The 24,287-nt window shown below is 29.6% G+C and overlaps 1 long non-coding RNA gene across 2 annotated transcripts in view; it reads left to right on the plus strand.

The window, feature by feature from the left end:
• LOC127277786 (uncharacterized) overlaps nt 1-24,287 on the plus strand; it is a 342,439-nt gene that overhangs the window by 40,878 nt on the left and 277,274 nt on the right. For both annotated transcript variants that reach the window (XR_007842408.1, XR_007842407.1), the window contains exon 4: nt 9,441-9,671. This is a non-coding gene — a long non-coding RNA (uncharacterized LOC127277786). The remainder of the gene's footprint in view (nt 1-9,440; nt 9,672-24,287) is intronic.

Consider the following 24,287-nt stretch of genomic DNA (forward strand, 5'->3'; position numbering starts at 1 on the left):
TCGATAAATGTCGTATTTTTGAAAAAAGTCGGAAAAAGTCGTATAATCCGAGGCCTGTAAACATATAATTTTCATTATTATCATTTAATATGTAATAATATTCTAATAAATTAAATTATTATTGATAATATTAATCTTTAACTTCTTTATAACAAACAATTAAATACTCAATTTGGCGCGCTTGCGCGCGTTTAATTTTGCTAGTACAATATTAATATAATTAAAATTTAAAATTAATATATGCCCAGGCTGTCTACAACATCTGGAAAATTGGAAAATGTCAGGGATTTTTTTCCCCGTTCTTACTTTCGAATATCATCGAAAAATATTTTCTTGAATAATTATTTTTAAAAATGTTAATTTTATATTCATCAGTTATATGAATGTTGAAATTATTGTTTTGCATGGGTTTCAGAATCCAATGAAACAATTAATTTGTAATTATTTCAGATCTTTCAGTCACAATGTGTGGACCTTCATCAGTGCATTTATTTCACTAAAAACAATGTAATACATATCAATTTTGTCAGAATTTGAAAATAATGTAAATTGTATGATATTTCTGTTTATATTTCAGTATATCAAAAACCAGTATTTCAATATTTCAATTAATTTTTGATTAGTTATTTTAATAAATAATAATTATTTTCTACGTTTAAAATTTTTTATTAAAATTTACATTATTTTAAAATTTATCAAAAGTTATATGTATTACATTGCATTACATTTACTATAAATAAATGCACCGATGAAGGTCCACATTGTGACCGAAATGCCTGTAATAAATACAAAATTAATTATTTCATTGTATCATAAGCCCATATGCAAAAAAAATATTACAATTTTAATCCCAATAGAAGCAGTGCAATGCGAATTTTTATTTACAAATGTTATCAAATTAAAATATTATTGTTCTATAAATATAAAATTAAAATTAAGTAGTCCATTTTTTGTAACCTATTACATCTATTCTGAAAACCTGGAAAAAAATTTTTGACGGTCTAAAATACCTGCAAATGTCAGAGAAATTATTTTCAGACTAGTTGTAGACATCTTGCGATATATCGTATAAACGAACATTGTTTAAGGAAACTTTCTGGTTTAGAATTTACAAAAAAAAACAAATTTTTGAAAATTTTTATTGTTAAAAATTATAATCCTTATTTAATAAATTTTCTATATTTATTTATTTTTTAAAAAATTTTAGGCAATTTTATATATCATAGAAGTTTAAAATTTAAATTTTACATCTTAGCACGAAATCAAGTATATAATAATTTAAAATAATGAGATTAATATACAATTTCAGGCAAAAAAAAAAATATTGGAACAATTAAAAATTTCAATTACTTGAAAAATATGAATAGAATTTATTTTTTAGCTTGATTTTTTATTGACGTGAATTTTCATCAATAAAATTATCCCTCCAAAAGAAAAGAAAAAAATTAAAAAAAAAAAAAAAAAAAAAACAGTAGCCCGCAAAATCAAAACCTGGATGTTCATCACATTTTCAAAAACTAAAGTCTATTTTAATTCTGTGGAATTATCGGTTTTTTTTATAATGTATTTTATCCATAGAAAGTTTCCGATAAAAAGAAAAAAAAATTTATTGGTATTTCCGCGCACTCAAAGGCGTTAGATTTTTTTTATTTGCACGGGTACATTAAACTCATAGAAAATGTGATAAATAAAAAAAGCGGCAAACCATAAGTTATTAAGCATTTTGAGATGTAAGAAAATCTTTTTTTAAAATGATAAATATATACATGTTTTATAATTTTATTACTGAAAAAAAAAATAAAAATAAAATATATAAAAATTTTAAAGAAATTTATTCAATTGTTTCGAGTTAAATGATTCTTTAATTTTTAATTTGCAAAGTTTATCTTGTTAGATATTAAAAAAAATATATTTAAAATGAACTTACAGATGTTTATTAAAAAAGTAATAGTAGAAAATTCGTTATGTATAAAGTTTTTAATTTTATTCAACTTTTTAAGAAATTAATGTATTTAAGTGAAATTTAAAATTGGATTATTTTTAATAATTTTAAATATTTATTTATTTTTATTATTATTTATTATTTAATGTATTTTATGTTATTTTAATTTTTGTACATTAGATTTGAAATTTCATGTAACGGTATAGAAAAAGGAACATTTTTTTACATCTTGATTTTTAATTCGCGAATAAGAAATAATTAAAATTCTTTTTTTTTTGTCTTTGCAAAAATTTACAAAAATAATTTAGAATTTTTATTTGTTATTCATATTTCGTGGTTATATTTATACTTTCATATGGTATATTTTCTTAAATATTATGAAGTTAAGTTTGATGTATTTTTCTATGTCGCGTCTGACTAAACACGGACAGTACTACTGACTGTTTAAAATAAACAGCTTTGCTTTGAACCAAAACCTCGGAACTTAATATTTAATATTTGTGTTAAAATTAAAAAAATTTCTATTTTTTTTAAATATAAAAACATATTTTTCAAATAATTATACATGAATTACATAAACATTTTCATTTTTTACAAAAAATACCACAGAATTTTATTAAATCTATGATAATAATAAACATTTTAATTTTTTGTCTTTTAAAGTTTAAAAAAATACAATCAGAAATAAAAAAAAAATTAAAATTTTTATTATCATAGATTAATAAAATGCTAATAAAAAAATCCGGTATCGATTTCGAAACGTTAAATGATGTAGTACATATATTTTTTCCTGTTCCAAAATAACAAAATTTATTAAAAATAATAATCTATTTGGAAATTTGTAATGAATGTTAGTTATAAGGAATATTTTACAAATGCAGTAATGCAGTAAAACCTCTCTCTGGTTAAACCACTTATTGCATCCGTCTGTGCTTGTAGTAAGACTACTTTGAGGTAAGACCTCTTGTCCGTGGTGAGACCACTTTGGATTGCTTGTCCTGCTGCGGTAAAACCGCATCGAGAAGTGACGATTTTCTGCTAGGTGCGCGACTTTTAAACATGATCGGTTTGGTAGAACGCATGCGCGAGATTTTCATGGGGACCGCTACTGCAGCGCGTGTGTTGAGAATGGATACTACCCACTTGGAAAGATTCCCCGGAAAGTGCCCCCTGGAGATTCTATCAGAATTCCGCCGGAACTTTCAACGTAATTCCGTCGGAATTCCATCCGAGTTCCAAAGAATTTCCGATGGGATTCCGACGGAATTCCGATTAATTTTTTTTTCAAAATTTTTAGAGTCCTAAATCCGTCGGAACTCGGGCGGAAATTCTTTGGAACTCGGATGGAATTCCGGCGGAATTCTGATAGAACCTCTAGGGGGCACTTTCCGGGGAATCTTTCCAAGTCGGTAACGTCGGTAACGTAATTATCGACCTTTGATAAATTTACAAAATAAATATATGATAATTTTCAAATTTTCGTCACAAATTCAATATGTATTTCTTAAAAATGTTTGCATCTTAAAATAAGGACTATACTTTCTACTCTTAAAATAAGATTCTCTCTTTTTTTTTATTCCGATAAATTCTAATTTAACTTACAAAAAAAAAGAAAGAAAGAAAGAAAAATAAACGTAACAGCGAATCATATACTTCGTCATAGAAATTGCGAATATGCAGTCAACTGAAAAAAAAGAGGAATCTCCATGATAGGAATGGGATTTCGTACACGCGATGCCACGGCGTATGCTTTTCGATTGATCAGACTCTGTCATCGGCGCGGTATCTCGCCAACACGTACCTGCCTAACATTCTCGTACTAAAGCACTTGTAGTTCCTGCTCTCGCACACACACACAAACATATATATATACATCGATCCACATTCATGTGCAGCTTCATACCCTCACAGATTCGCAAAATACGCAGACGCTTCAAGAATGACTCACGGACACACAGAAGCGGAGGGAGGGAGGGTTGGGGGTCTTCCACTCACACCCAACGGAGGACCTTGCAAGAACATCAGCAAACGCGATGCACGCAGACACGCGCGAAAATTACGACCTTCGCTTCGCGTCTGGATACATCGCTCGAGTGAACGAGCCAGCGCCAGCGGACGACCAGGGTTTATGGGGTTGCCGCAGGTACCCGGGGGTTGCCGAGAGGCAAGGGGGAAATAAACACTCTACGAAGACTCACACACTGACGCGCGGTTTTACTGTTTCGGAAGTCTAGCCGACCCCAGCTATCCACCCTCAAACCATCTAACCCACCCATCCAACCCAACATTGCCAGTTCTATCCAGAAAGTCCTCTCTCTCTCTCTCCTACTCTTCTCTTTCGACCCCCTTCAACTCCTTCGTGTTCTCTCTCTCTCTCTCAAACCCACCACCTCATGTCCCATACAGCTTATACGACCTTCCGCCCCTCGGCCAGACTAGCACACTACCCAAGTCCCAAACCCACACCCAAATTCACCGACTCTCTTTCACTCTTGTTCAGTTTATATGTTTGTCTCCCTTGATCGCACAGTCATTCTCTTTTATCTCTTCCGCTCCCTTTCATCCGCCACCCTCCTCTTCTATACTCTCCTCATCTTTACTACTCTTCAACGCTTGCGTGCTCTTTTTCTAGCTCACACACACACAAACAAAAAAAAAAAAACCACCTTCGAATGCACGATTCAACCAACCACCCACACCCATCCATCCATCCACCCTCTCGAATGCACAAAACTATTTTCGCATCGTCAGTCTGACACGCACGTCATCGTCAGTCTTCTTGGCATGCGTGTTGGTGTGTATATATATATAGAGTCAAAGGAAATATTTTTTTTTCGGGTGGAAATTTAGTATATAAATGGATATTATGTCTGAGATACTTAATGATAGAGGACAAACATTTGTTTCTTATGAAACGGGTACATATAGGCATTTTGATAACTTAGGTCGATAAAATTTTGGCCTACTTTAGAATCAAGAACCACACTAAACTTTTCCGAAGGATTTTGAATACGAATCTGACCTCAGAATTGACACGGCACTTTAGGTTTTTGAGATATTCTACACTGAGAAAAATAATTTCGTAATAATAAGAAAATAATTTAGTTGAGCTTTTTTAGTTGGCGTTACTAAAATATGGTTGTCACAACAGAATAGAAAGTGGCAATAAATCGGGAAGTTTAGTTGGCTCTACCAAAAAATATATTTGAAGCTTTCATGTTTACGAACTAAATAGTTTGGTTCCCAGTACTAAATAGCTGACATGCTGTATTGCGCACGCGCTCTTCTCGTAAATATGGCGTCGCTTCCCATTCACGGGATGTCAACATTAACCATATGTCGTTCGCGTCGTGAAGTTTCAGTGTTGAAGTTTTTATGTTTTTCAGACATTTTTTAAAAAAAAAAGTTTGTGTAGTGAAAATAAATAAATAAAACTTGTTACAAGAACGAAAGTTTTTTTCCAGCTTTTATACATTGTGAAAATGATTTAATCTCAAATTGTTAGTAGGATTCGTAGAGTAGTGGTCAGCGTTCTCGACTAGCGTTGCGTATAGTCTGAGGGTTCGAGCCCCAGCAGTGTTAGGTTTTTTCCGCGATAGAAATTAATTTAAGTAGGCATAGGTAGGTTATATAAAGAGAAAAGGGTGAAACAAAAAAATAAGTTGGTTGAGAAAACAAAAAAAAAATTTTCATTTAACTAAATTTTTTGTTTGCTTAAAAACAATAAGTTAGTTGTGCAAAACAAAAAATTTGGTAGACCGAACAAAATGATTCAACGAAAAAATTTAGTAGCCCGAACCAAACGGATTAGTTGCACATATATCAAATAAAAAATTTGGTAGAGAGAACCAAACTTTGGTAGATGATACTAAACATTTTTCTCAGTGTAACCTGAAATTAAAGCTGCAGAGGAGAAGTTTTTTTTTGACCATATTTGAGGTCGTGTAACATTAAGAGATAATTTTTTTTTCCAAAAAAGTCGTCACAGCATCTGAAAGTACTATTCTTACCCTTTAAAATGCATTTTGTTTAAAAAATCCTTATTTGCCTCCAAGTTACCCAATGGGAAATAAACCATTGATTTAATAACACAGGCACACAAAAAATAAAAAGCTGTTTGGCCGAGACACTACACTAGTCTATTTCCATGTATTTTTTCACGCTGAATCCGAATCCGTAGTCAGAATTATCAGATTGGCTTTTATTTTTGAGATAAACTCAAAAAACTGCTCAGAAAGAAAAATAAAATCAAAAAGTTAAAAAATTTTTGAATGTCACTGCGATAGTGTAATTCCATGTATTTTTTGTCGCTGAATCCGAATCCAAAGTCAGAATTGTTAGATTAGCTCAAAATTTTGAGATAATTGCAAAACAACGCACTCTCTTAATTTGAATCAGTGAAATTTCACTGGTGAAATAGCTAGAAGTCGGTTACTGAATCATTTAGTGAAATTTTCACTGAAAATCAGTCATATATCACTGATTTCCAGTGAAAATTTTACTAAATGAATCAGTCAATCTGTTTTACCCATTACCGATAATACAGATTGACTGATTCATTTAGTAAAATTTTCACTGGAAATCAGTGATATATGACTGATTTTCAGTTAAAATTTCACTAAATGATTCAGTAACCGACTTCTAGCTATTTCACCAGTGAAATTTCACTGATTCAAATTAAGAGAGCAAGTAACAAAAAACTCAAAATACTCAAAATCAGTTTTTTTAGAATTATCTTCAAAATTTGAGCCAATCTGTCAATTCTGATTTCGAATTCGGATTCAGCGTAAAAAAATACATGAAAATGCACTATCGTAGTGTTTCGGCAAAAAAAATTATCTGTGCCCCTAATTCAGAATTTTTATCAGTTTTTGGCGATTTTAGCTCAAAGAAATTTTTTTTTTGCCGAAACACTACGATAGTGCATTTTCATGTATTTTTTCACGCTGAATCCGAATTCGAAATCAGAATTATCAGATTGGCTCAAATTTCGAAGATAATTCCAAAAAACTGATTTTGAGTATTTTGAGTTTTTTGTTACTTGCGTTTTTTTGCAATTATCTCAAAATTTTGAGCGAATCTAACAATTCTGACTTTGGATTCGGATTCAGCGACAAAAAATACATGGAATTACACTATCGCAGTGACATTCAAAAATGTTTTAACTTTTTGATTTTATTTTTTTTTCTGAGCAGTTTTTTGAGTTTATCTCAAAAATAAAAGCCAATCTGATAATTCTGACTTCGGATTCGGATTCAGCGTGAAAAAATACATGGAAACTAGTGTAGTGTCTCGGCCAAACAGCTTTTTATTTTTTGTGTGCCTGTGTAATGGCCTAAAAATGGGAGCCAATTGTTTCAATATTGGTGTAATGATGACAGCCAATATTGGACCGCGATTTTTAAAATCTTGGAATGATCACGACGTTGCCAATCTTTGGTATAGCCAATATTGGTTCATTATTGACTACCAAGACAATAAACGGATTCTCAAAACCTTCGTTATTAAATGGCTACACAGACTGGGCCAGTATTGGAAACCAATAATTTGTTATCAGTAACACCAGCAAACAAAATTTTAGCCTACTTTAGAACCAAGAACCAGACTATCTATTTTTCGTAGTATTTTGAATTCGAATCTGACCTCAGAATTGACCCAGCACGTCAGGATTTTGAGATATTCTAACCTAAAAGTGTAGAAAAGATGTTTTTTGGCCAAATTTGAGGTCGTGTAACATTAAGATATTGAAACATTCACTACTCAGAAAATTCAAATGATTATAACTCTGTAAAGATTGTTTGTTAAAAATGAATTGGCATTTAAAAATTCTTTTTGATTATGGTTCTAAAATGAATAAAAAACTTTTCTCAATAGGTTTTAAAATTAGCTTACGTGCCCCATTTAAAACAAATTGAGTTTTAAATATTTAAAAATAGTATTTTATGAGGAACCAGAATTTATTTAATTTATACTTATATGCGTATAGATAATAGATGTTTTAGATTTGGGTTCATATAAATTTATTAACAATGAAGTTAATTTCTTGTTTCGTTTTTATATTTATGCATTAAGAGTGTCGAACGGTATCTGAAATTCTTTGGCAAGAAGAGAGCTTTAATTATCGCTCTGAACGTGAAATAGTATTGATTTTAAAATACTTTTTTCTCGAAACACGAACACTTTTAACAAAATCAGCCAAAATCCTCATCTTATAAATTTCCTAAATCGAAAAGACTGTACAAATCCATAGAAAAACATGGTTGCAAAACAAAAAGTAGAAAAGTAATCTAATAACAGCTGCGACTTTGTGCGCCCTGCATGCTGCTGCCATCTGACGGCGGCAGGAGGTAATGAACCCCTCATTATATTACTTTTCGTTTTGCAATCGTGTTTTTCTATGGATTCGTATAATTTTTAGGATTTAGGAAATTTATATAAGATAACGATCTCTAGCTGCTTTTATAAAAAGTGTCCGTCTTTCAAGAAAAAAGTATTTTAAAATCAATGTTTATCATTTTCACGTTTTGTGCCGTTTTTATAGAGCGATAATTAAAGGTCTCTTCTTGCCAAAAAATTTCAGAGATCATTCGACTCTCTTAAATAAATTTTGTCACTCTTAAAATCGTTCTTTTAACATTATAATTTAATTTTTTAAAATTGGAATTTAGAAAATGTTTTCGATGTAGAAATAACACTGAGCTGCTTCAAAAAATATATTTGAGGATCAGAGGTACGATAGATTTTAAAAAACAAAAGAAAAAATGTACTTCAAAGTGTCACGGTAATACTTTCTGTAAAAATAAATGAATGTCAAATTCTAAAATTACAAAGTTTTTAATTAAATTTTATTTTTAAAAACCCAGGTCATTGTTGAGCGCTATTAAAAACATGACTGCCTTTGAATTTCGATAAATCAGTGAAAAATAAAGCTACACTGAAATTTAAAAAACAGATTTTAAAAGTTTATAAAATTTCCAAAACAATGAGATATTTTCTAATGTAATAGCATTAATAGATTTTTATTTATCACGAGAGAAAAATGAAGTAATCTTTAAATTTTTTAACCCTATATTCAAATCCCTCCCTATGCCAGAAAAGTGGAAGAAACAATTTCAGACCTACATGTCTATATAATCTTTATCTTTTTCACTTTCATTTGAGCCCATCAAGAATCTTATAACATGTCAAATACTTTTCGGGTTATGATGAAAATTGTGAAGCTCTATATTCAGTCGACTTGACCATTTTACATGTTGAATTCATATTCAGCGAATTTACAAATCTCTGAGTAAATTTTTTTTTTAGGTATTTCTGGTAAATTTTCAAAAAAATCATTGAACATACTAGATATGTTAAAAATGTAAAAAGTGATGTTAATCACTTGTAATTGACCTGTTTAAATGTGGTCAAAGAGAGTGGAAATTTTATAATTGTAAAAGCAAAATTTGTCTGAGTTAAATATATATTTTCTATATCGTATTTTACTTGATATTTTCAGATCTGCAGTACATTACAACGGGAAGGCGTTTTTTTTGTCATTCTAGTAATTTTTTTGTTCCGGGAGTGTTCGAAATTTTTAAAATCGCGATCGTTTAAATCTTTAGAAAAAGTATTTTGTTTCTTAATTTAAATGTGGTTTCGGGAGTGTTCGAAATTTTTTAAATCGCATGTGTTTGTGGCAGATTTAATCATCCCAAATATATATATGATACATCGATTGCAGACAAAGGTTAGTGATATATATTTTTAATTTTTTATGAATAATAATTACAGGCAATTGTTTTTCTACTAAAATATATAAAAATTATATACATATGCAAAAATATAGTTCTATTATTATAATTACCACCAGGTGTTGAAATTGACGCTTTTAGACGGTAACGGTTATTACCATAAACAAAGAGTTAAGACAGATTAAAATTTTAATTATAAATAAATTTAATAAACAATTTTTTCAGTATAACATTTCACGGTACCCTGGAAACAATTTTAACCCTCAAGTTGCATTCTTTCGCTGATTTTTGTTGCAATTTGTTCGGGGCACCTCACTGAACATTTTCCAAAAAGAAAAATCAAAATCCGTCGGGCACTTTTTTTTAAAAACAATTTTTGTGTTTTTAGCGATGAATTTAAAAAAAACCTGCTTTTTCTGCGCACAGAAAAAACCTAGTCTCATTTTTGTTGCAATTCAAAATGATTCAATGCTCAACGACATAGAAAGTGGCGCCATCAACCTGGTTCATTTTGAGTTCAGTTTTTTTTCTGTGTGATTATATAAACTAATGAAATTCAATTTTTACTAGTCAAATATTGTTCAAAAAATTATACACAAAAACATAATGCTTATTAAAAATTTTCAATACAATTGGAACCTATAATATTTGCTTTAGAATTCAAGGCAGAGGAATCCTAGAAAATCCGAAAAACTGTAAAGATACTTTCAAAACAATCCAACTGGCGCTTTTTCGAAGTTTTCAAGTTCATTTATTATTTTATTTGTTCAAAGATTGCATATAGAGAATATTGTTAAATTAAATTCAGTCAGTGATTAAATTTGAATTTAACAATATTCTGTAGGGAAACTTTGAAAAAATAAATGATTCTTTGGTTAAACTTTAAAATTGGCGTTAGATTTTTAAAATTCGACACAAAAAAAACTTGAAAACTTTGAAAAAGCACCGGTGAGACTGTTTTCAAAGTCTTTAAACAGTTTTCTAGATTTTCAACATTAAATTCTAAAGCAGATGTTAGGTTCCAATTCTGATGATCACAATAGAAATAAAAAAAAAAAAATGATTTAACATTAAAAATTAATTATTTTGTGATAATTTTAGATGATAGATTTAAAACATTCTGACCCATATGTATTACATGCTTTGTGTATATGAATTTTAAGAAAAACCTGTGACAACAAACACAATGTTTGAATATACAACATAATGACAACCCCTTCCGAATTTTAGATCACCATTTGAAATAAGAATAGATCGTTGTGCCATGAACGATATTTCGCGCATATCAATGGCGGATGGCAGGCAACGGTTGCTTCATTTGAAATTCAAAACCTTAAATACAAGGCGATATATAGATATATATATGCATGTACAAGATATAACACGCTGTATATTCACTATTTTAATAAAGCTTCGACGGGGATGTGTTTGTGTGGAAAGAAGTGACGTTGCAAAAAACTTTGTGGATGCAATCAAGGGTCTCGTGTGCCAATTTGACCATAAAAAATTACGTTGCGAGAAAAACGACAGCAAACTCCTTTCTTCGGTAAACTTTTAAATATCGGTATTTATCAACACCACGCGATATCGCTATCTTTCTCTCTCTCACACTTCTCTTATAATAAGTAACTTTATTTGTAAACTAAATATTTTATCAGTAGGACTATGCAATTATTAATAACAAAAATTCTATCATTGAATAGCAAGATAATTTTGGAAAGTGAGAATAAGATTTTTAAATCTTATCAACACTGTTAGAAATGTTTTGAATTTTCCTTCAAAATTAAGATACAAAATGTATCGTAATTTAAAAATTATGTTACTGAAAGCTAAAGTCAGTTACTTGTATCGAACATTTGTCAAATGTTATTTAAAAATACAAAATGTTACAGAAAATTGTAAAAGAGTAACTGATTTCTAATTGTAAGTTGCGTAAAAGGAAAATAAGTAACTGTAAAAGTAAATTCAAAGACATTGTAACTGAAATTTTTGAAACAGTTTTGAAAAAGAGAGAGAGACTCATTAATATGCTCTAAAGTTAATTTTTTAAAATTTGTTTTAATTGAATTTTATTTTGTACAATATTATTTTTGCAGAATAGTAATTTAAAAAAATCTTAATTTTTCAAAAAAATAATTGTACAGATTTTTAATTTTACAGAATATTCATTTATTTGAATTTCCATTTTACAGAATAAATTATTAACCAATTAATAATATTTATCGGCAATATTGACAAATTTTCATTTAGACGAAAATTAATTAGCCAGAAATCTAATTTTATCAAATCTCAATTGGTGCGAAACGCGTTGTTTCGTAGAATATTCATTTTGGAGAATAGAATTCAAAATAATTTTAATTATGTAGAAAGAACAATAAAAAGAATATTCACTTAACATAATATTCTTCTGTTCGAATATTCATTTTACAGAAAGTTTCAAATGGTCGAAAATCAATTTGTCAGAAATAATTCGGCGCGAAGTTCAAAATTTGACCAATCAACATTTTTGTGATAATTTCTGATATGGTCAATTGCATTACTTATTCTGCAAAATGAATATTCTACGAAACAACGTTTTGCACAAATTGAAATTCGATCAAATTGAATTAATGGCTAATTAATTTTCGCTTATAAATACATATTCGGCAATATTGATAATCGGTTAATAATAATTTATCCTGTAAAATGAAAATTCAAATAAATGAATATTCTGCAAAATAAGTGAAGTTTCCCTTATTTTTAAGTGCATATACACTTATTTTTCTACGTGGAAGACTTTTGGAACATTCTAAGTGAAATTTCACATATTCAGATTTAGAGAGTAAATAAAAAAAGGAATTTTTAATCATTGTAAAATTAGAGACGCATAAATATTCCCTTCATTAGACTTGACGGAATTTTTGTAGTGTCAAATTAAAAATTATCGAATTTACATTCAGTAGAATTTTAAAATAGAGATTTTATAATGATCCCAATTTTAATAATGAAAAATTTCTATTTAACAAAATTCTAATTTTGTAGAGTTTCTATTTAACTGAACTTAGATAAAGCAGATTTTCTAATAAATCGAATTTTCAAATAACACAATTTTCATTTTTAACAAAATTGATATCTAGAAAAATTTTCATAAAAAAGAATTTTTATTTATCAGAATTGTTCTTTTTGTCGAATTTCTATTTATCCGAATATTTACTTAAAAAGTATTTTTATTAACAGAATTTCCAACTAAAAGAATTTCTATATAACAAAATTCTTAGTTTTAACAAAAGTTTTATTCAAAAAATTCCTATACAATCTAATTGTCCTATACAATACTATTAAATAAAAATTAGATTGTATAGAAATTTTTTGAATAAAACTTTTGTTAAGGCCATGTGGGAAATACCCACGTGACCCCCATGCAAAAAACATGGTATCGTATTACCAAGTATTCTCTAAAATGGTAAAGAATTTTTGGTTGAAATTTGTAAACTATGATAGAGAATAGCATTCAGAATGGCGCTGTTCTCGGTTTGAAGCAAAATTTTGCGTTTAAGTATTAAAAATAAAAGTTTGAAAATTGCCATTTTTGAACGAAAGTTGAAGTCAACATGGCGGGGGTACACACAGACGTCGCGTGAATGTATCAGTGGTCCAGGAACTAGCGCCAATTCGAGTTAGTGGCCGCTCAAAGAAATAAAAAAAACCAATTAACTCCACTATTAATTACTTCTTTTAAATTATTTCGCATTCAATTATAGTAAATAAGTAGAACAGCCCAATTCCTTCAACCCTTTTTTATCATTCCTCAAAATTTCAACCCGAAATTTCTTCTTATTTCCGAGAATACTTGGAACTACCAAAAAGTGTCTTTGTCTCACATGGCCTTAAATAAGAATTTTGTTATATGGAAATTCTTTTATTTGGAAATTCTGTTAATTAAAATACTTTTGCTTCCTCGTGGAGGAAGCTTTGTAGTCTTTTCGTTTGTTAAAATTTTCAAAGTGTCGGAAACAAATTTATCTCTATATAGAAACATGTTATATGAGATCCTGATCAATTGTCCGGATGTATGTATGTGTGTGTGTGTGTGGATCCCTTTTTTGTTTAGAAGATAACTTTACCAGGTTTTAATGGATTTAGATAAAATTTGGTAGGCTCATTTATCATATTAATATCTCAAATCTGACCAAAGGATTTTAAAAAATACCTAAAAAAAAAAAATTTATCGTCTTTTTTCCAAAAATTTTTTTTAATCGAAAAAATTTTTAAATAGAAAAATTTAAGGTTATATATAATAAAATCGTATTCTTTACGTCAAGACAAATCGATCAGTATATATAAAGTATAGTTTTAATTTAAATTAAAAAAAATTAATGAAAGTTAAAAAATCAAAAATTCACATTTTGGCTATAAAATTTTGTGATTTTTAAAATTTAAGTTTATAGATGAAATAATTGTATTCTTTACATGAAAACGAATCGATTGGTATATATATAAAATTTACATTTGAGGTAAATTTAATAAATTAATGAAAGTTAAAAAATTGAAAATACACATTTTAGCTGAAAATTTTTATATTTATTTAAATTCAAGTTTAAATATAAAATAATTGTGTTCCTTGCATTAAAACGAATCGATATAATTGTAAATAATTATAAATTATATATTATTTTTCATTAATATTTAGAAATTTCGGTTAAAATATGAATTTTTGATTTTTTAACTTCCATTAATTCTTTAAATTTTACTCTAATGTTTACATTATTATATTATTTTTGTATGTTTATTTCAATTTTAATGCTTTCTTTACGAGGAAGCTACTTTTTTTGCTGATCGTAAAGAGGAAGCAAAATGTTCAATATGTAATGAACATCTGAATTTACAACTTGTTTAGTTAATATTCGAATAAATAGAAATTCGACAAATGAACAATTCTGATAAATAAAAATTCTTTTTTATGAAAATTTTCCCTAGATATCAATTTTATTAAATGGAAATTGTGTTATTTGAAAATTCGATATATTAGAAAATCTACTTTATCTAAGTTCAGTTAAATAGAAATTCTAAAAAATCCAGAATTTTGTTAAATATAAATTTTTCATTATTAAAATTGTGATCATTATAAAATCTCTATTTTAAAATTCTACTCAATGTAAATTCGATAATAATTTTTAATTTGACACCACAAAAATTCCGTCAAGTCTAATGAAGGGAATATTCATGCGTCCTCTCTTCATAGCGCATCGCATATTCATTCTTTTAAATATATATTATTCTAAAGAAACAAAGTTGATTAATTTACATAAATCTATTTTGTAATGATATATGTCTGGAAGATGAAATATCTATTTTTATGGAAATATTTTTCTTACTATACTATATATATATATATATATGTGTGTGTGTATGTGCATTTTGCCCCAAATTCGCACGAGAGTTGTGTGACGTGCGTGTAACCAGGTCGAGAAGAGCGGTGTAAATTACGACCTTCCAATCGATTTGGCTGGGACCAGGTCGCGAGGTCGTAAACGTCATCTCCCATTCACTGGGTTACGTCCAACGTTACAGCAGCGCGACACACCGGTTGGAAGAGTGACCTATTCCGATGCAATAATCCAATTTAACGGCCGTAGTAGGGACTAATGGGGAGAGTATACCCTTCAAGAAGAGCCATTATTGGATAAAGGAAGCAAAATGTGAGAGAGAGAGATAGAAGTATGTCTTCACCAATCGAACCCTAAAAGTGAGAGAGAACATCTCTTGACTATATGGGAAAAGTTTTTAATCTGCTTTTCATTATGCTCGTAGTTTAAGTTTCCCACCACTCCGGACACAAGGTGGGATGATGCACACACCCTTCTATTGCTCATCGTCGCGTCCCAGTATTTCCACCATGAGTGCCTTTCTTCATTCTTGGTGTGAGTTTTACGACTTGGTTGTATATATATCCTTCCGCGTGTGTGAGTAATTCTCTCCTCGGTGTATTCGCGCTCGTTTGTGAGTACGCTGACATTAACGACAGGGCAGTAAATTCTTGTATGTGAGGGTGGCAATGGCTATCTATATATATATATATATATATATAGATGTCGTCGGTGTAGAATGCGTCTAGACGGGGGAGAGACTGCGTCACATCCCTGGCCCCATATCGCGACTCCGTTTAACGACAGAGACTATCGAGGAATGGGAATTTACTTGCCACCCTTCTCTCATACCATACACGAGTGTTCCGTGTTAACAGCAATAGCAGTGATGATGCCACTGTTGTTGTTGTTGTTGTTCCTCTTCCGTCAACTATATATATATATATATACACTCTAACATTTGCAGGCAATAATAACAATATCCAAATTTTCATATATCGTATCAGGGTTTTATTAACATAAATTGTTTGTGACTCAGTCTGATGTAGGATAGTATTGACAGAAGTGGGCCACATTTTGGATTTTAGGCTATGGAATTCAAGTGATTTTTCGAAAGCGTGTCCGCCATATTGGATCCGCCATTTTGAATTCCGAAATTCTGAGTCCAGATTCGTACTCAGCGACCCCGAAAACCCTCGATTAACAGATTTTGAGCGATTTTGATTCATTTGTGAAAAAGAAAACATTCATAAATACATTATTTTTTAACTTAAAGTGCTGTAGCTAAAAAACTACTCATAGGATTGAATTTTGGCAAAAGGAATTTTTGTTCAGGAAGCCTTAAACTACAAAACTACACTGCCGTGTTTTCTAAAAACTTAGGTAACTGCAAAAAAATCGAAAAATGAGTTTTTTATATCGTTGGAATCGTGGAAAAAAGATACACCTGTTAATGCAAATTATTTTTAAAAATTGTTAATATTATTAATAATAATTTTTGCATAAATAATTGAAAATACCGGTAACTGCAAAAATTGATGAGTGATAATTTGAGAAACTTAGGTAACTGCTATAAAAACTTGGGTGTCTTTGGGTGTTGTGACGTATTTTGTAGGTCGTGATTTGAAGAACTTAGGTAACTGCACCAGTGCCTAAGTTTCTCAAAACACGGACCTCATTTTTCGAGCCCTCGTCGCATGGAAAACTTAGGTAACTACAGAGTGCTATCAGAGCACTGTAGTTACCTAAGTTTTCTATGCGACGAGGTCTCGAAAAAGGAGGTCCGTGTTTTGAAGGACCAAGTAACTGCAAAATCTTATACATTTCTTTAAAATTACAATGTTTTTTGTGCAATTAATAATTTATAATGACAATAAATAATGAAATAAAAAACTCCAATACTATATATATATATATAATTATACCTAAATAATAATTTATCAATTATTGAAAAATTAAGTATTAATTTTAATAAATAACATAAAAGCATTAATAAATTAAGAAAATGAAGTTCAGTAATATGTTTATTTCATGATTAATATATAATTAATTTAGTTCAATAATTTAAAAAATTAAAATCGTTTTTAATTATTTAAATAAACGTTAATAAAGCAGCGAACTACATTACCTACTATAATTTGACTTTAATATTGTATAATTAAAATAAATTCAATCATATAAATTAATATTTGTAAAAAACAATAATTATAATGATAACTTTCGCATCTTATTAAATAATTACACTTTATTATTTATTATTTTTTTTTATTTATTTTTATTTTATTTCATACAATTATTTAATATATTTTTACTATTTTTTAATTTAATTTAATTTATTTTTTTAATTTTATTTATGTATTTTATTTTATATTATTATTTAATATATTCTGAGTTAATACAATATTTGACTCTAATATTGTATAATTAAAATAAATTTAACCATAAAATTAAATATTTGTAAAAAACAATAATTATAGTGACAACTTTCGCAGCTTATTAAATAATTATAGTTTATTATTTAATATATTTTTACTATTTTTTGCCCAGAAAGATGGAAATTCTTATATATTCCCTGCAGTTAGGGTCAACTGGGGTAAATCCGAACGCTTTTAGTAAGTTTCAACAATAACATAAGTTTTTTCTTTAAAAAAAAAATACTTCCGGTATTCTGGTGCATGAAGTTGTTACTTTACTTCCATAGAACAATTTTATGGGGTAGAAAAAATTTTTGATAAATTACAATCGCAGGAAACTTAGCGTTCGTATTTACCTCGATACTTTGCAACTTTCCTAAAATATGGGGGTAAATACGAACGCCACTGTATTTCAGAAAAATCTTAGGGAAAATAAATTTAAAGTATTGCAATTGTTAAACTTATATAAAAACTCAAAAAAAAATACGATAATAAACCTATTATGTAATAATGCATCATATATAAATACAAAAATCAAACAGGTTAAAAATTAAAATGCATTACACAATTAAAACCTTCAATAACTTTATCAAATCATAACGGATTTTTGCAAAACTTGGTACAGAAAGTATTTTGGAGTGATTGAATGTAAATACAAAAATAAAAGTCAAATTTTTTAAATTCAAAATGGCGGACTTTCCTAAAACTTATTTTTAAAAATGATCAAATTTGCTAACCCTGAAACCCCCCGAGTAACAATTTTCGAGCGAATCCAATGAATTTTTTAATTCTCGTCCGCCATTTTGAATTTTGAAAAACTGACTTCAAATTGGTAATTAGCGACCCCAAAAACCGTAGAATACCAAATTTTATTAAGATCCTGAAAAACTTTTTTCAACAAACCATTTGGCAAAAAAATTGAAACACTCCTTCGAGAGAACAGAGATTAAGTTTCTGCTTATTAATTACTAACGAGGATACGTATAGAAAGAAAAACTTTTTTCTATGTACTTTTATAATGTTAAAATAATAGTGTAATCAAATAAAAACAATTTTGTGTGGCTTTGATGTAAAAAAAAATTATTAAAAATACCGTTCGGATTTACCCCAGTTTTCCAATTTTCTTGGGTAAATACGAACGGTCTGATATTATTAATAAAATTTTACAGAAGGCAAAAATCAAATATAGTTTCTGTTCTAGTATTCATAACAAACAATTATAAATAATAAAATGAATTTTTAGCTTCTTTTTCTTCAAAAACGAGACAAAATACTGAAAGAGTGTCATCTTTGATTTTCAATCTTTTTTGCAATACTTGTTATCTTTGTTTATGCTGTTTCTAATTAACAAACAAAAAATGGGATAATACTTAGAATCTCTTCAAGAGGATCTGAGGTAAAAATTCTCATATCGAACTTATTTTTAAAAATTTTAATTAAGCTGAAATAATTAGCGTTCGGATTTACCCCCCGTTCGGATTTACCCCGACTGACCCTACCTAAGTTTTCTGTGCGACGAGAGGCCTAATACGGGCGCTCGTAGCACGAGGGACCAAGTAACTACCAGTTACCTAAGTTTCTCGTGCGACGACCCTCGAATCAGCATACCGGTAACTACATTTTTAATAATTTATTGAATGTTTAAACAAATACAACATTTATTTTTACATAATTAAAAAGAATAAATTTAGACGAATCGAAGGAACAAAACGGCATTTAAAAATTTTAATTAGGCTTTGCGGTACATATCAATGAAGTTTAAACAGTTTTTCGCGTTTTTCTCGAAATCTTTCATTCTGCAGTTACCTAAGTTTTTAGAAAACACGGCAGTACAGAGTTTCAAAAGATTTGGCTGAAAGCCATTTTCAATGTAAAAACTGCGGGGTCCAATTTAATTATACTTATTGAAACCATATTAATAAGTAATTGGCGGATAAATATACAGAAGGGTTGAATTGAAAATATAAAAAATTTACGTGTTCGGTTGTGTCAATTATTGCTTTTTTTCTATGTAGGTTTTTTTAAAAATAATTTTATTGATCTATTTTTCTGTTCGATGAATACAAAATGGATGTTGAAAATTTAAATTATTAAATGTTGAGACGAAATTAATATATAATAATAGTTTTAAGAAAAGTAATTGGCAATTTCAATAAAATAATTATGTCATTCACTGCTTTGAGTATAAATGAATATATAAATTTAAAACCATAATTGGCGACTTAAAAACACTTTGAGTTCATGTTCGAGTAAATCCTTAAACAGTAAGAAAACTTCAATAATAAGTATATAGCTATACGTCTATTGCTATTTTGCGTTTGTCAAAGGTTTTTGAGATATATTTTAAGTGATATTTTGTGGTTCTATTTTAAACTTAAATTAACAAAATTTCATCACGATTTTGTATTAAACCGTTCTACATCCACCAACAAATTTTGAACCGAGGTTTTAACAAAATTTAATAATCTTTTGTTTGGTTTTTACCATAATAATCAAATTTGCGCCAATTTTCACTACCATTTTCGTATAATCAGCGCACCAAAATACGTTAGTACACACCAAGTTTTATTAAAATCGGAGGTACTCCTACATCGGAAGTATACCCAAAAAAACTCATTTTAGGAGAACATCCAGGTTAGGATTTTAGATAATTAGGAAGTTTTGGAGGCTGGCTACATCGAGAGCAAATCAGGAGCCCACTTGGAAAGATTCTCCGGAAAGTGCCCCCTGAAGGTTCTATCAGAATTCCGCCGGAACTTCTAACGTAATTCCGTCGGAATTTTATTGGAGTTCCAAAGAATTTCCGATGGGATTCCGACGGAGTTCCGATTAATATTTTCAAAATTTTTAGAGTCCTAATTCCGTTGGAACCCCGTCGGAATCCCATTGGAAATTTTTTGGAATTCCGACGGAATTACGCTGGAAGTTCCGGCGGAATTCTGATAGAACCTCCAGGGGGCACTTTCCGGGGAATCTTTCCAAGTGGGAGTGTTAAAAAACATTCTGCGCAGACGCAAAATTTAGTCCACTTGTTTAGTACGACAGAGGATTAAATTTAACCCTCCTGATTGGCTCTCGATGTAGCCAGCCTCTTGGTAGAGTTTTTTTTTTTAAATTTATTTTCCAAAAAAAATTTTTAAATGATCCACTGTAAATCAGTGAATATTCTTCAAGGATCAAATCTCTGCACTTTATTGTTTTCAATTTATATAAATATAATTTTTTTTTCTTTTTTTTAATTGTTTGTTATTTAATTAAATCTTTTATTTGTGTAAGGTTATTTACAATTCTTTTTCTTTGCCTTCTAGTTCTATTAAACAATGGAGTCTGTCTTTCATTTTATTATAATGTCCGACGGGCTTTTACCTAATGCCTTAAACTGCTACTATATATAGTTGTCATTAGTTTGCCTTTATAATTCAATTTCAGTTATAATTTGTTTTCGGTGCAGTTTTAGTTCGACCATACTGGTGTATGCATATAGTAAATTTTGTAAGTAACAGATTGTTTATTGTTGAATATTTCAAATAAGCCTTTGTTATCACTCAAAAAATAATTTTTTCGACACTACACTGAAACAAAAATTTATTTGATTTAAATAATCAGTTGACATATTATCAAATAAATATTTACTTAAACCCCAAATAATTTTTATTTGAATTAAATAAACGGTATTTAAATCAATAATTTTTGTATCTCTTTTAAAAAACACAGTCCGACAAAATTCAATTTTTTTTTTGACCCACAAAAAATCCAACATTTTTGGAAACTAGGACCCAAAAAAAAAACACCCGTCTCTGGCCGTTTTGATAGATCAAGTCGTTTGTGGTTTTTAGGGGTGAAAACAGCCCCTAAATAAAAAGTGACAAGATATCTTTTAAAAATTATTAATATTTTATAAAACTTGGTATCTGGGGGTTTTCGGGATCACTGATTATTAATCTGATTTCAGATTTTCAAAATTCAAAATGGCGGATTCAATATGGCGGTCAAAATTTTAAAAAGTTACTAAATTTTTTTTAAACCTTGATATCTAGGGGTTTTTTGGGTCGTTGATGACGAATCTGATGTTAAATTGTCAAAATTGAAAATGGCGGATATAAAATAAAAAATTAATAACTTTTTAAAAATTTGATCGCTATATTGGATCCGCCATTTTGAATTTTGAAAATCTGACATCAGATTAATAATCAGTGATCCCGAAAACCCCCAGATACCAAGTTTTATAAAATATTAATTCCATTAATATTTTTTGACTGGTGATTACAAATTTGAAGTCAAATTTAAAAAATTCAAAATGTCGGATTTAATATGGTAGACGAATTTTGTAAAAAAATTCATCCAATTCATTTCAAACTCGTTACATGAAACTCGTAATCAGTCGAAAATATTAAAGGAACCACTTCGTCTGGATTTTTCGAACATTATTATTCGAGAATAAATGTGAAATTACTACAGGTATTTTTTTTATTGGATATGGTTAACTTTGACTCCCTATATTTTTTAAACGGGGTTTATTGTTACCTGGCAAATTTTTCAGAGATTATTGGATCATCATTTATGTAACCATTCGTCATGAAAAAAAGTTTAAAAATTCAAGGTATACGAAAAACGGGTATTTTTTGCAGGTGTCTATAACAGAGAGGCTCTTTCTCAAAATCTTAAATGATGAAACAATTCTGTTTACGAATTTGTATGTTTAGCATTAAAAAAAAAAAATAATAAAAACCTATAAAAAATCACCATATACGCGCGGTCTTAGAAATAAAAAATGCTCTTGTATATACTGTGTTATTTTACACTCCATAGTTAAAAAATAATGTTCGAAGCTACAAATAAGATAAGAATCCTTTTTATGTCCCTGGAGGTTTTCTTGCTCGATCATGTGAATAAAAAGGAGTCATAGGACAGAAGCCGGCAAGGCACGTGCGAAAGTATATTTTACTATATATATATATATATATATATATACTAGGGGGCTATGCCCCCTGCGCGCTTCGCGCGCCAACCCCCATCCCCCCTCCTCTCTTCCCCTCCTTTCCCCTCCCCCACCCTAAATTTAAAGGTTAAGATCGTTTCAAGACTCTGAATATAACCGCAAGTCCCCCCCTCCCTTCTCTTCTCCCCCCCTCTCTTGACTTGCGGCTATATTCAGAGTCTTGGAACAGCGGCTTCGCGCGCCAACCCCCATCCCCCCTCCTCTCTTCCCCCTCCTTTTCCCCTCCCCCCACCCTAAATTTAAAGGTTAAGATCGTTTCAAGACTCTGAATATAGCCGCAAGTCCCCCCCTCCCTTCTTTTCTCCCCCCCCCTTCTCTTGACTTGTGGCTATATTCAGAGTCTTGGAACAGCGGCGGCGGCGGCGGCGGCGTTGGCGGCGATATCTTTTTGTAATATAGGTAGATGTATACGCAAATATATATATGTATACAAAAGAAGAGTGGGCATAAATATACTTGGACGATTGTATGTATGTTTGTATAAATGAGCTTTAGGTTTTTTCGTGTAAATATACAAACAGAAGATGGTGAGTGTGGTAGTGGGACAAACTCAGCGGGTGGTGGGTAGCTTATGTGACTGTGTATAAGGTGGCGTGGGGCAGGTCCGGGCGGTCGATATCGCCGTCTGTGCCTCCTCCACGGCTTTCCACTTCTCTTCTGTTACGCCACCTAGGTCCGGGTCCTGATTTAAGCGCATCTAAGACGTTGGATATTTTGTCTATAAATAATTGATTTTTAATATTTTACAATTATTTCAAGAATACTATATTCAAAATGTAAAGTTTGGATTTTTTGCTGTTTTAGATTTCTTCTTTTAACCCATTAACGCCTGAATGCATACTGAATTTTTAGGTTGACTGCAAGCTCTGTTGTTTTTTTTTAACAACTATAGTCTTTCTTTTTGGAAACGACTTTTTTTTATGAATTAGAGTGTTCCTTATTAAAATATGATGTCAAAAATGACTAAAAATTTAACAATATTTTAGTACCTAAGTTTTTGACATTATATTTGGATTGAGGACATTAATACATTTAAAAAAAATGGTTTCCGAAAAGAAATGGTATAGTTGTTAAAGAAATATCAGAGTTTGAAGTCAGCCTAAAAATTCAGTGCATTCAGGAGTTAATGGGTTAAAATAATTTTGAAAATAAATGTTGTTTTTATCATTAGGATATGAAGTGTCCTAAGAGTACGAACTTAGTTTTCTTCTCGGCATTACTTTTTAACCTACTGAAAGCAAAATACTAATAAATTAGATAGAATTTTACTTTATTCGAATAATTTATGTTTTTCAAATTAATGTTTAATCGGATTTAAATTAACCATAATTTATACTTGACAGAATTTCTATGTAATCAAATTTTTATTTAACAGAATATTCTTTCAACAAAATTTCCATTTAGCACACTTTTTATTCAAAGGAATTCTATTTAACACGAATTTTTATTCATAAGAATTCTGATTAAACAGAATTTTGTATGAGTCGAATTTTTAAATGCCAGAATTTTTCATAAACCAAAGCATTATTTGTCCGAATTTTTATTAACACGAAATGTCATTTAATAGAAATTTTAAAACTCAGAATTTTCATTTATCCTACATTGCAAATGATCGAATAATCAAACGGCAGAAATATTTCGGCGCCAATTTTAAAATTGACCAATCATAATTTTTCTGACAGTTTCTGATTGATTAATTTTAAAATTGGCGCCGAAATATTTCTGCCGTTTGATTATTCGTAACGTGTCTTTTTCATCTATAACGGAATAAAACAAGAAAAAATTGAATAAGATGCACGAATTTTCTTCAAAATTTTAAACAGCCTAATGCTTAATTGGTCTAGAGTTCAATTA

The sequence above is a fragment of the Leptopilina boulardi genome, unplaced genomic scaffold, assembly GCF_019393585.1.
Source record: "Leptopilina boulardi isolate dan_hultmark-lab unplaced genomic scaffold, ZJU_Lbou_2.1 LbouV2_179, whole genome shotgun sequence".
Taxonomy (NCBI): domain Eukaryota; kingdom Metazoa; phylum Arthropoda; class Insecta; order Hymenoptera; family Figitidae; genus Leptopilina; species Leptopilina boulardi.